Below are 13,588 nucleotides of genomic sequence, written 5' to 3'. Positions count from 1 at the left end.
TCAGGCGTTTGCCGACTTCATTGTAGAAATGACTCGTCCGGTGGCTCCGGATAACCTTGATCAGGTTTGGAAAGTGTATGTAGACGGGAGCTCTACAAAGACCGGCTATGGTGCAGGCGTAATTTATGAGTCTCCTGAAGGAGACAGATTTGAATATGCACTACGCTTCAAGTTTCAGGCCTCTAACAATGAGGCGGAATATGAAGCCCTGCTAGCCGGCATACGCATGTGTAAGGCGGCAGGGGCCATGAAAATTGACGCCTACTCTGATTCTCAATTGGTTGTTAGCCAGTACGAGGGAAGTTATGAGGCTACCCATCCGGCTATGATTAATATCTTCAGGCAGTCAAAGAAGAGACCAAGGCACTTGAGGAATTCCGGCTGAATCAGGTGCCTAGGTTGGAAAACAACCAGGCGGATGCATTGTCGAAACTGGCATCTTCCGCCTGCCATGATACGCCTCAGTCAGTCTTCTGGGAAGTTCTTGAAAAAAGAAGCATCTATGAGGATCCCATTGGAATTCTGGACCGAAGCTCTACCTGGATGGATGGCATCCGGGCCAATCTTTCAGACGACACACTTCCTGATTCGCCACAGGAAGCAGCCGTCCTGAAAAAGCAAGCTGCAAGATTCGAGTTGAAAAATGGAGAACTCTTCAAGGCGGGGTTTCTGAAGCCTTTGTTGAAGTGTGTCACCCCAGAAAAAGGGGAAAGAAGTTCTTGAAGACTTGCACTCGGGATTCTGCGCCTCTCACATAGGCGGCAGGTCCCTAGCCGTCAGAGCCAGACGACATTACTTTTGGCCCACTCTTGAGGCAGACGCCAAGGAATTGGTGAAAAAATGTGACAAGTGCCAAAAGTTTGGAAAACTTATTCATCGTCCGGCTACTGATCTGACGGCCATCCACAGTCCAATCCCGTTTGCAAAGTGGGGAATGGACATTCTAGGTCCTTACACGCCTGCTCCAGGCGGAAAGCGCTATATCTTAGTGGCTGTGGATTATTTCACCAAGTGGGTTGAGGCTGAGGCGGTTAAAAACATCAAGACCTCAGACGTCATTTCCTTCATCTGGAAGAATGTTATCACCCGGTACGGGGTACCCATGTCTATGGTGTTTGATAATGGTCCTCAGTTTGAGACGCCTCAGCTAAATACTTGGTTGGGAGATCAGGGGATCTCAAGTTATTTTACATCTGTTGGCCGACCCCAAGCAAACGACCAAGTTGAAGCTTTCAACAAACTCATCTCAAACGGCATTAAAAATAAAATAGAAAGAGCCGGTGGCTTATGGGCAGAAGAATTAATCCATGTCCTATGGGCCATCTGGACAACAGCGAAAGGGGCAATCGGTGAAACCCCATTTTTCATGGTTTACGGTGTTGAAGCCGTCTTGCCCATCGAACACTACGAGCCGACTCTCAGAGTCATGCTGTATGATGAAGAGGCGAATTGGGAAGCAATGCGCCTGGCACTGGATTCACTCCCAGAACGCCGGGGCAATGCCGCCTTGCGTCATGAGATTTACCGTCTGAGAATGACTAGAGCCTACAACAAAAAAGTACACAAGCGTCCTTTGAAAGTTGACGACTTAGTGTTACAAAAAATGGAGGCAACCGGTAGGGCCAATGAGTTGGGAAAGCTAACACCAAATTTGGAAGGTCCCTACCGGATCTATGAAGAAGTAAGGGACGGCACCTATCGCCTGGAAACCCCAGACGGCAGGCGCCTGCCTAGAACTTGGAATGTAGACAATCTAAAAAAGTACTACTTCTGAGAATGTAACTTTTTGTAAACAGTGAGTCAACTAATGAAGATTCAGACTTTGTTTGCAAAATTGAGTCATTGTTTGATTATCCATCCGGGTAATATCCAGGCGGATTCCCCATCTACCTAACTAAGTTCGATACTTAGTGAAGGTTACATTTGTTTATCCGCCTGGGTAATGCTCGGATCCCTTGTTTATTTAAGTTGGATACTTTGTTTATTCAACTGCTTGACTATCCGCCTGGGTAATACTCAGACGGATTCTCCAATTTAAGTTGGATACTTTGTTTATTCAACTGCTTGACTATCCGCCTGGGTAATACTCAGACGGATTCTCCATTTATCTAACTAAGTTTGATACTTGCATGTCCGTCTGGGTAATACCCAGACAGACTCGTTTGCTTAAAAAACTAAGTTCGATACTTAGTGTAAATTCAACACTGATTAAGAAACTAAGCACAAAAACATTTAGTGGCTACACAACCGGTCTCAAACAAGACCAGAGGCTAAAATGGCCGGATGGTTGCTCTTTTTATAAAATCGCCTGTCCCAACATGGACAAAGGCGTCCGGCGACACCCCTCCGGGTGCAATCGTCGCAGAGAACAGATTATTTGTCGGTTTTACGTATCCATGCAGACGGCAAAAATTGAACGACCAAATTGGTCAACTCATAGCCGTCTGACCGAAATAACCTACGAAGAACGAATAAGTTCCTAAATACCGGATGCCCATAGGCATCAGTCGGTCACCGGCTGAAGTTCTCACTTAGGTTATTTATTCCAAAAATTGCACCTCACCCCAATTGGGGCAAGAGTTCAATGGCTATGAAATCTCTACCAAGACGGGCATAAGCCGTCTGGGTAGTGACCGAAACTCCTGTTGGTGTACGGCTGTGCACTTGGTTTGGGGCAATCACTACTGTGATTGATTGACTTACAAACATATCATGCTCTTTGCAGCATCAGACGTTTTCAAGTCAATCAACCAGCTCCAATTGAAACCAATCACACAGCCGTCCAGGGGCAAGGACAGCCAGACTATTGACTAGTTAGGCAAAAAATCGCCGCATGCTTTTCATAAGATAGGCAAAAATTAAAAATTCAAATGCAAAATAATCAAAACCGACTTAGTCGGTGCAATTCATAAAAGTTCATCCAACCAAACGGTTGTAATGGATCAAATGTTAACCGGACCCCGTCCGGGTGAAAGAAATTGTTAATTAACACGGCTCCACAGCCGGTAAATACAAGAATACTCGGCACGAAGGCCGGAAAAAGAAAGTTTTGGCATACAGCCGCTGAATAAAAAGGAATTAAAAAAGCTGAGGGGTCACTGAGGGGTCACTTCTGGCCTGCAGACGGAGCCTCCTGGTTCTCCCCCTTCTCCTCATCATCTGAGAGAATTTGGTGCGCTTCGCCGGGACCAGGAAGCTCAGGCGCGGTCGGCTCATTGTTGCTGAGCCAGGCTTCAAAGGAGGCAGGCTCTGGCTCGCCTTGCTCTCTCAAGTACACCACGTACTCGGCATAGCTGTGTGCCATTGTCCAGATGCTATAATCAGCGTCTGGATACAAGGCAGCCCAAGCAATCTTCATACGGGCGTCGTTGTCAGCATCACTCTTAGCAACAAGGCGGTTTTGCTTCGCCTCCAGGGTTGCTGCAAAGTTTTTCTGAGCTTGAGCAGCATCCTTCTCCAGCCTCTCAACCTTGGATTTCAGTTTGCCAAGGTCCGCCTGGGCCTTCTTGAGCGCCTCATCAGCCTGTTTGGCGCTCTTGTCTGCTTTCTTCTGGGCCTCCTCCGCCCCCTTCTTGGTCGTCTCAGCATCCGTTACCCGCTGGTCGGCCGCCTTCAGATCTAGCTCCAGCTGCTGGATTTTAGACGCCTGTGTCATAATTATTGCTTTAGTTTCAAGTTCATTTACGATAGTTGAGTGCAAAGCAATATTATCAGCGTCTATGGCGGACTTCTTGGCCCTTTTTACCTCTTCCCGTTTGCGGGAATAAGGACGTTTGAGCCCGTCCACCCGCAGCATGGCCTGCAAAAAAGCAGGTGGTATAAGAATTGCAGGCGGGGTAAAACACTTGGAAAAAATAACATTGAATTGACAAGTTTCTTACCTCAGCCATAAGGGATAGAATGCGTTCAAAATTGAACGTCTCTATCCCAGGGATATTGTCCTTATCCCTCTTCCGGACGGCATCCAGCATGGCCTTGGCGTTGTTCTGGACGTCTGGCCAGCGGGGAGATTGATCCGCACCACAATCAATACGTGATGAGTGCGAAACTAAGGCAGCACCTATCTGTTGCCGACCGTCTGAGGATGACGTCTGTTGGGAGTGGGATTTCACCCGTAAAGGCCACCCCAGCTCAAGCGGGGATTCAAAAGGGTTCTTACCTTCAGAGCCGGCCAAGCGGGAACCACTTGCAGGCGTGGTGAACCCCGCGGCTGCTGAGGGGTTGACAAGATCAAGGCACAGGCTGCCGCCTACCATCTCGAGTCGCCCCGCTATCCGCATCGTCTTAGCCCCGGCTGAGGCGCCAGGAGTTGACGTAGAGGCGGACTTTTTTATCTTGTTAAGAACGGTTGGGGCCTCCTCCCTAGCCCGTTTGAGGTTCTTCTCAAACAATTTCCCAACTTCTCCCACCTGTGAAAATAAACAAGTCAAGGTTAGTATCCGGGCAAGACAATTTATAAAATAAACTTAAGAAAGGGTCAGGCGCTCATTACCTTGGCCCTGAGCTCGGCCGCAGCTTTCTCCGCAAGATCTTTGCGGATGGTCGCAGAAGACCGCTTGGGGGTTTTCTCCGACTGCAACATGTTTAGTGCTTCTTCTGCAAAAAGAAAGAAATTGGTCAAAATCATAAAACAAACTCCGATAGAAAAATACTACAGACGGTGTGAACCCAGGCGCATACGTTTATTAAACATGTGCCCTAGCCCGCAGGCGGCTAGGAAACATTCATCCCTGAACCAGGGGCTCTTGGGAATCCAGTTCTTAGGGACTTTTATTGTTTCCCCGGTTGACAGAGTTGCGTCCGTGAGGCCGAAAAAGTCGGCCTCGATTATTTTGTCAAAGTCTTCCTCTGGGATCCAGGGAAGAGCGCATTTCCTGCCCAACAAGTCAGGCTTCTTATTGTACAGACGGAATTCATAATTTTCCCGTCTGGTTGGGGCTGACATCAGGTAGAACCTGTGCTTCCAGCCATCGAACTTTGAGACCTTGTCCAAGGTCATCATGTATTGCGGCTGTGTGGTTAGAGTATACCACGCTCTCCAGCCGCCTGGGCTTCTGCTGAGGTAATGCATGCTTGCAAAAGCCTCCCAGCCGGGGTTAAGCCCTTGGAACTCGCAGGCGGCAACATACCCCAGAATGTTGGTCCAGGAGTTGGGGGAAGTTGCCAGAGCCCAAGGCCGTAGCCTCTCAAAATTGCCTTCACCGCCTGGTGAAGGGGGAAGCGAAGGCCGACTTTGAACGCCGCCTCATAACAGCCAAAATAGTTGTTGGCATTCTCTTGATCATCCCCCCAAGCGATGGTGCCCAGCTTAGGCGGCACCCGGATCTTATACCCGTCTCCTAGCGGGTGCATTTTCTTAAAGTTCTCTAAGTTCTCCCCCATCTGGACTCGGTCCTTGGAGGAGACGTGGATGCTGAAGGGATCGTCCTTCTCACTCCACTTTTTCCTTTCTTCCTCCTCGCTATCCGGAAGAGGGGGCAAGTCATCGCTGCTCTCGGAGGTAGAGGTGGAGCTGTCGCTCTCCGTCTCCCCCTCGCTTTGGTCTATGGGGGCAAAGGCGGCCTCGTCGCCGCCTTAGTCGCACTCTTCCAAAAAAGAGTCTGCAGGGGTTGAAGGGGCACGCGGAGGGGATCTCTCCAGAGCCGTCTGGTTTCCCTGACCAGACGTTTCTCCCTCAGGTGTTTGGCCGCCTGAGCCTTCGCTCTTGTAATTCGGGTCCGTGGCCGTCTGCATTGTCCGAGCCATGGTGTCCTGCACAGACACATAACTGGTCGGAATCCATGGCAAAGGGTGGTCCCAACACCCCGAGCCGGCACTCCCAGTCCTAGACTCAGCCGACCCTGGTGACCGGCTGGACTCTAACCTAGGTCATGTCGTGTGTGTTGGTGATGCATCCATTTATTTCAAGAAATATGTACAAGCGGTGAAAAAAGAAAAGAGCTGAGAGAGACAGAGACGGTACCTTTCGAGTTGGTATCTGAGTGTAGGCGGGACCGGCTGTATCGCTGAAGAACAAGCTTTTTGCTCACGTCTGACTCAAACAAGTGACTTCTGCTCTCTCAAAGTTTTTCTCTCTTGGAAATTTTTGTAAGCGTACAAAATTATGAGGGTAAAACGGCTATATATAGAGGGTAAATTTGGGGGCATTTCCGTAATTTACCCAGAAGGTGAACAGTTACTTTGTAACGGTAAAATTACCGCCAACTGGAGCGTGACATGTGTCACAGATGCCACGTGGCGTGCCACGTCACATCTGTGAGGGGCAAATGTTTAGGGTAATTCTACCCCGCCATGTGGTCCAATCAGAGGATGACACGTGTCAGCCTCAGGATGGCCCAAAGTGGACCAATCCCTACTCGACACGTGTCACTCTAGAAAATAAGGGAAAAAGGCGGCCTTCAGGCCCAAATCCCGAGAATGCCGCAAAACGGCGCAGCCCACCAATGATTAGGGTTCAGTGACCTAATCAGGGGCACAACTCCCAAAGACCCTATAAATAGGGAGATACCCCTTATTTTGAAAAGGAACGTTTTACCATTCAATACACCTGCATTCTCTTACATCAGAGAAACACCTGAGCTTGGAATCCGAGCAGATACCCACCTAAATTTCCGTACTCTTTATTCCTTTTCAAGTTACTAACTTGATCGTCAGAGGCGGAGCACCACCCAACAGGTGTCTCCGTTTGTTTTGCAGGTACAGCTCATCCCGGATCAGTCTTCGTGTTGTAACTCTCCCGAGGGACAAAAACACCCAAAACAGGTCTTACCTCACAAATTAGCGCCAGAATGGCATCCAAGTCAAGGGAGCTGACTCCCTTCACAAACACCTTCATGTCATCAGCATCGAAGCATTCGTTTGGCCATTTGAAGGACATTCAGCCTTTCCGGAACCTCTGTCAAATCAAGAAATATAAGTTAAGTTAATTTACAGAAAAACCAATTCCCTTTGTGGGAACTGTTGTTCAATCAAACAAGTGAGAGTTTTGGCCCGAATGATGATACCTTTCTCCTCCCCCATATCGGCTTTTGTAACACCCCAATAATTCTCCCTTTTCCAAACCACTTACTTTAAATAAAAATAGAGGAGAACCATTGGCATGTTATCGCCACGTGTTAAAACGTTAAGGCTTTATCAAAGTATTGCAGCGGAAATCCAACTTAAATATTAAAGTAATATAATTTAGAAAATCAATAAGTCAAAGCTTACAAATTGGAACCATAAAGGCCCTTATTAAAACCAAACCAATATTAAAAATCCCAAAATATAATTAAAGTAGTAAAACATAAATAAGTTCAACAGAAAGAACGAACACTCTCAATCACACCAATCTCTTGACAATGCGTATGTCAAATCACCGAACTTCACATCATTAAGCTAACCTGTGTAATACTGCTCCCCAATAATACAAATGTAATAATTGGATCATCACAGGGTCATTGAAAGGCGAAGGCCATGACCAAAAGAAATCACTCAAAAGCACGCAATCAGCAAAGCTGAGTACATACAAGCTACAACGCACAAAACCTGACATGCTCAACTGATCAAAGTAAATAAACATACAACTTGAATTCATTAATCAAGACTCCACACTTAAACAATTCAATTGACTCAACATACTTTCTAACCAATTCTAAACACTCGACTTTTGTATTTAATATAATTAATTTAGTTTGGAGTAAGCAATAGACGAGGTTGTCCAATCCACCAAATCATTTTGGTCCCAAATGACCATTTAAAATAAAAGTTTAGCGCGATGCAAGAATGGGCGCGACTCCATTCTCACAAAGTTAGTCTAGGATCCCATCTAACTTTCATTATAAAATAAAATGTAAATACCAAAAAAAAGAGGACATGTTGATCAAACAAGCCTCGGAAAGCCACGGGCTACCACCGTGTACCCCAACCCATAATTGTCAATACTCTAGAAGTGCACGCTTTCTAGAGTTTTATTGCTCATCCATGTTTCATTTTACGTGATTACAATTTCAATTAATAGCCGACTCAATCAAATAGACCATACATAAAAATCATACATCAATTTACTTTTAATCTTATTTAGGACAATGGTAATCACATCACAAATTGACCTTTAGTTTCATTAAACTTCCAAATTATCCAAATTGTTGAACATAGTCAACCCACTTAGCCATTTCGACTTAATCCACCTTTACTCAATATACTAATAAGTCATGATTGAGTAATAAATAAAATAAATAACAACCTTGTGGAATAATTAATAAATTCAATCCACTTAAACCATTAAATTCCAATCCTTTAATAATCCAAATGTGGTTAACAAACCAATCCAATAAAATATGTTTGTATCAACATTCCATACAAACAATTAATTCAATATAATTCAACATGCTTGCCCATCCATAATTCCATACAAACATAATCAATTCACCAAACATGTCTCATAAATATAAGCACATGCATAAATCAAATGTATAACAAAACAATTTCCATCCAAGTGTTCTCTAATCATGAAACTAAGTTCTTTTCTTTGGTACCTAAACATGATACTCCTTACAACGAAGTAGACATGTACGTACCTTGTATAAAAAAATCCTTTGTCCCACTTTTAATCACTTAAAAGTCTCCTAAGAAATAATCACTTCCTAGAAAACAAGCAACAACAATAAATTAATACTTAACCAAATTTCCAGCAATATAATTTAGATTAAAACTCCTTAAAACTTCATTAAAAACATGTTTTTATGCTTAATTAATCATTAGAAATGCAATAGGAACAAAAGCCCCAATTTAATTGCTCATTAGAACCCTAAAATCTCAATTTGAATAAATTGAAACCCTAGGTTTATAATTCATAAAATCTGAAAATTATAATAACAATTATAATATGAAATTATAACTTTAAACTATCAAAAACATGATTTTTATACTAAAAATATAATCTTTATACTATAAAATCAAAACCAAACAAAAATTGAATAAACATTAAGCAAAAAAATAATGAAACAAAGGAGGAAAGAGGAAAGGAAAGCCACAGTGCTGGCTGGGATGGTGGGCCAGCAGGGTCGCCGGCGGCGGCGGTAGGGGGGTGCGCCAGAGGTGGTTGGGCGGCAGTGGTGGTGAGTAGTGAAACTCACGTAGGAAAAGAGGAAAGGGAAAGAAAAAAAAAAGAAAAGAAAAAAGAAGGGAAAAAAAAAAGAAAAGAAAAATAATGGGAAAATAAGAGAAATAAAATAAAGAGAAGAGAGTTTACTAACCTTTTTGTGTAGGGAAAAATTTGGGGATGTATGGGGTATTTATAGGAGAGAGAGTGGTGTAGGGCAAGTTGTAAGATTGGGCCTCATAAAATTAATGGGCCAATTAAGTAAGTAAAGTGGGTTAGGTTTGTTTGTTGGACATAAATTATAGAATGAAGGTATGTATAAAAATTTGTACCAAAATAATTTTCGACCCAAAATTAAAAATTGAAACTTTTGAAATTAAATTCCGGAAAAATATAAATAAATATTATATATAATATATAATTTCATTTATAATATATTTTAAAAATATGGGGGATTACAATCTACCCCTCTTAAAAGAAGTTTTGTCCCGAAACTTAGCACAAAATCCCTTAAATTTCAAAACTTTTGCATAAAATCATTTCAAAATTTTCAAAATTATGTTGCTGGAATTCCAATTGTGTCATAATATTGACACTAATATCTTATCACCATCCCAATTTATGCACTTTAGTAGATATGTGGACAATAAAATAGCTATGAAAAGCATGAAAACACCATAAAATAACATAAAATAGGGCAAAAAGTGCGTAATTATACGTATTCTACCCCCCTTAAAGAACAAGAGTTACGCCCTCGTAACTCACCTCATTAAATAACTCAGGATATCTCTTTCTTATATAATCCTCGGCCTCTCAAGGGCTCATGTTTTTCCTCAAAATTCGAGTATACCAAAATATCATCAATAAAAACAACTACAAACTTACTCATGGAATACTCGATTTATCAAGTCTATAAAGATTGCAAGTGTGTTGGTCAACCAATCTATTCTTAAAATGACATCAAGGTCACCCAACTCAAATTCTATAAGATCAAATGGAAAATCAGTCTTTCTAATCCATAATGGTTATCCCTTATGTATCTTGGTGCACCTCACAACTTCACCAAGAGGCAAACTAATAGGCAAGTCAATCGGATTTGGTTTAACTAGTCTTTATTGTTTCACAACAGAACTATAAATAAAAGAATAGGTGGCTCCAGAATCAAATAAATCTTTAACAGAAATAGAATGAATAGAAAAGTTACCAATGTCAAAAGACCTTTTAGCTTCCGTTTTGCTCATCACAAACAAATGACCTGCAGTGACATTCTTTCCTTGATTCCCGGAGTTGTTGTCGCCAACATTTTCGTTCTTTCCATTCCCATTATGGCCATTCGAATTCCCTCCTTTGTAGCTTGTTGAAGTCAACTTGTTCCCATTCCCTTGTTGCTTTAATTTGGAGAAACACTCAAACTCCCTATGGCCCTTCTTATTACAGAATCTACACACAACCAAGTTCCCATCACAATCCTTTCCAGGATGATCCTTACAACATCTCTTGCAGTTGTAATGCCTCTCAGCTTCGCCATTAGTTCTAGATGACCCTCCATTGTTCTGAACATTCCTATTCTGGAAATTCTCTTTCCTTGGCTTCTTGGAGTTACCTTGGTCACTCGAATTCCCAAAATCCTTACGCTTTTCTCCAACACTTCCACTCTCAGGTGCACTCCTGACATTCAGGCCGTACAAGTCCGCTGCTCTCCCATAAACCTTATCAAGAGTCTTAAATGTCTTTCCAGCCAAGTCCTTCTGCAACTGTTTAGTCAAACCTTGCTCAAATCTTTGAGCCTTCAACTCCTCAGTAGGTACTACCTTAGGAGCAAACCTCGACAAGTTCATAAACTTGTTATAGTACTCAGTAATCGACATATTGTTCATTTGCAGATTGATGAACTCTTGACCCTTTTGTTTCCTTAAGAATGGTGGATAAAACTTCTTCCTTAGTTTGGTTTTGAAAGTCTCCCACCCAATATTAGCCTCAGCACGAAGCACATCTCCATTATCCCTCCACCAAATATCTGCCTCTTCCTTCAAATACATAGCAGCTTGATCTACTCTCATATTTTCAGGGCAATTCAAAGCAGCAAAAATCTTATCAAACTCCCTAATCCAATTCTCTAGAAAAGTTGGGTCTCCACCTCCCTCAAAGTATGGTGGCTTGACTTGAGCAAGTTTCTTAAACATCTCAACCGCGGGATCAGGATTATCATTGCGGTTTTTGTTCAAGTTCTCAGCTAGTAGCCTAATAGCAGCATCTAAAGCATCGTTGTTAGCCATCCTCCTTCTCTGCCTAGAAATGTAATACACTCTTAGGCCGACATCAGCGCGAAAGAACTCTACTTGCTCAATAAATCACATTCATAATCATCAAATATATATATTAAGGTAGAAAGGTGGACACGGCCACACAATCGCCCCTAATAAATCACTTTTAAAGGAAATGATTATTTAATTTTAATCATTCCTACGCACACGAAAATTAAATAAAATAATTCCCTTGATTATATCCCTTCCAAAATCCAAACATTAAGTAAATAATATAATTAAATAAACACATTATAATAATCACATAATTACATGCTTCACATAAAGTTAATTTACACATATCATATAGCACAAATAATCACATATAGGTTCCATATTACATGCTTTAAACCTTAAACATGATACTAGGTGATCACAATTAAGTAGCACCTTTAGATAAAACATACACAATTAAATAACTAGCATAATCACTTCATACAATAATTAAAAGACAAAAAAATTAATTTCAATGCATATAGAAAGAAATAATTTATCCTATACGCCCTTTCTAAAGCTACCCAAATCTCACCGATAAAATGAAACAAGCAAGGAAGTTAAGAAAATAAAATAAATTAATTAATTAATTTTATTTCAAAATAAATAAATAATTCTAAAATTAGATAAAATAAACAAATATATTTTTTTTATTTATAAATGCCGAAATAAATATAATAGAATAGAATAATTTTTTTGAAAACTTAAGTTAACTTTAAATAAGGTAGTTAAATAAAACTCATTAAATTTAAAACGTTAGGTGCCTAAAAACTTTATAATTGGCTTTAGTGGTAATTAAATCTAACCTAAGCTCCCAGATACCACTTTGTAACACCCCAATAATTCTCCGTTTTCCAAACCACTTACTTTAAATAAAAATAGAGGAGAACCATTGGCATGTTACCGCCACGTGTTAAAACGTTAAGACTTTATCAAAGTATTGCAGCGGAAATCCAACTTAAATATTAAAATAATATAATTTAGAAAACCAATAAGTCAAAGCTTACAAATTGGAACCATAAAGGCCCTTATTAAAACCAAACCAATATTCAAAATCCTAAAACATAATTAAAGTAGTAAAACATAAATAAGTTCAACACAAAGAACGAACACTCTCAATCACACCAATCTCTTGACAATGCGTATGTCAAATCACCGAACTTCACATCATCAAGCTAACCTGTGCAATACTGCTCCCCAATAATACAAGTGTAATAATTGGATCATCACAGGGTCATTGAAAGGCGAAGGCCATGACCAAAAGAAAACACACAAAAGCACGCAATCAGCAAAGCTGAGTACATACAAGCTACAACGCACAAAACCTGACATGCTCAACTAATCAAAGTAAATAAACATACAACTTGAATTCATTAATCAAGACTCTACACTTAAACAATTCAATTGACTCAACATACTTTCTAACCAATTCTAAACACTCGACTTTTGTATTTCATATAATTAATTTAGTTTGGAGTAAGCAATAGACGAGGTTGTCCAATCCACCAAATCATTTTGGTCCCAAATGACCATTTAAAATAAAAGTTTAGCGCGATGCAAGAATGGTCGCGACTCCATTCTCACAAAGTTAGTCTAGGATCCCATCTAACTTTCATTATAAAATAAAATGTAAATACCAAAAGAAAAGAGGACATGTTAATCAAACAAGCCTGGGAAAGCCACGGGCCACCACCGTGTACCCCAACCCATAATTGTCAATACTCTAGAAGTGCACGCTTTCTAGAGTTTTATTGCTCATCCATGTTTCACTTTACGTGATTACAATTTCAATTAATAGCCGACTCAATCAAATAGACCATACATAAAAATCATACATCAATTTACTTTTAATCTTATTTAGGACAATGGTGATCACATCACAAATTGACCTTTAATTTCATTAAACTTCCAAATTATCCAAATTGTTGAACATAGTCAACCCACCTAGCCATTTTGGCTTAATCCACCTTTACTCAATATACTGATAAGTCATGATTGAGTAATAAATAAAATAAATAACAACCTTGTGAAATAATTAATAAATTCAATCCACTTAAACCATTAAATTTCAATCCTTTAATAATCCAAATGTGGTTAACAAACCAATCCAATAAAATATGTTTGTATCAACATTCCATACAAGCAATTAATCCAATATAATTCAACATGCTTGCCCATCCATAATTCCATACAAACATAATCAATTCAC

Source organism: Chenopodium album, chromosome 8 (genome assembly GCF_948465745.1).
Source record: "Chenopodium album chromosome 8, dcCheAlbu1.1, whole genome shotgun sequence".
Lineage (NCBI taxonomy): Eukaryota > Viridiplantae > Streptophyta > Magnoliopsida > Caryophyllales > Amaranthaceae > Chenopodium > Chenopodium album.
Note: the sequence above shows the minus strand (reverse complement) of the source record.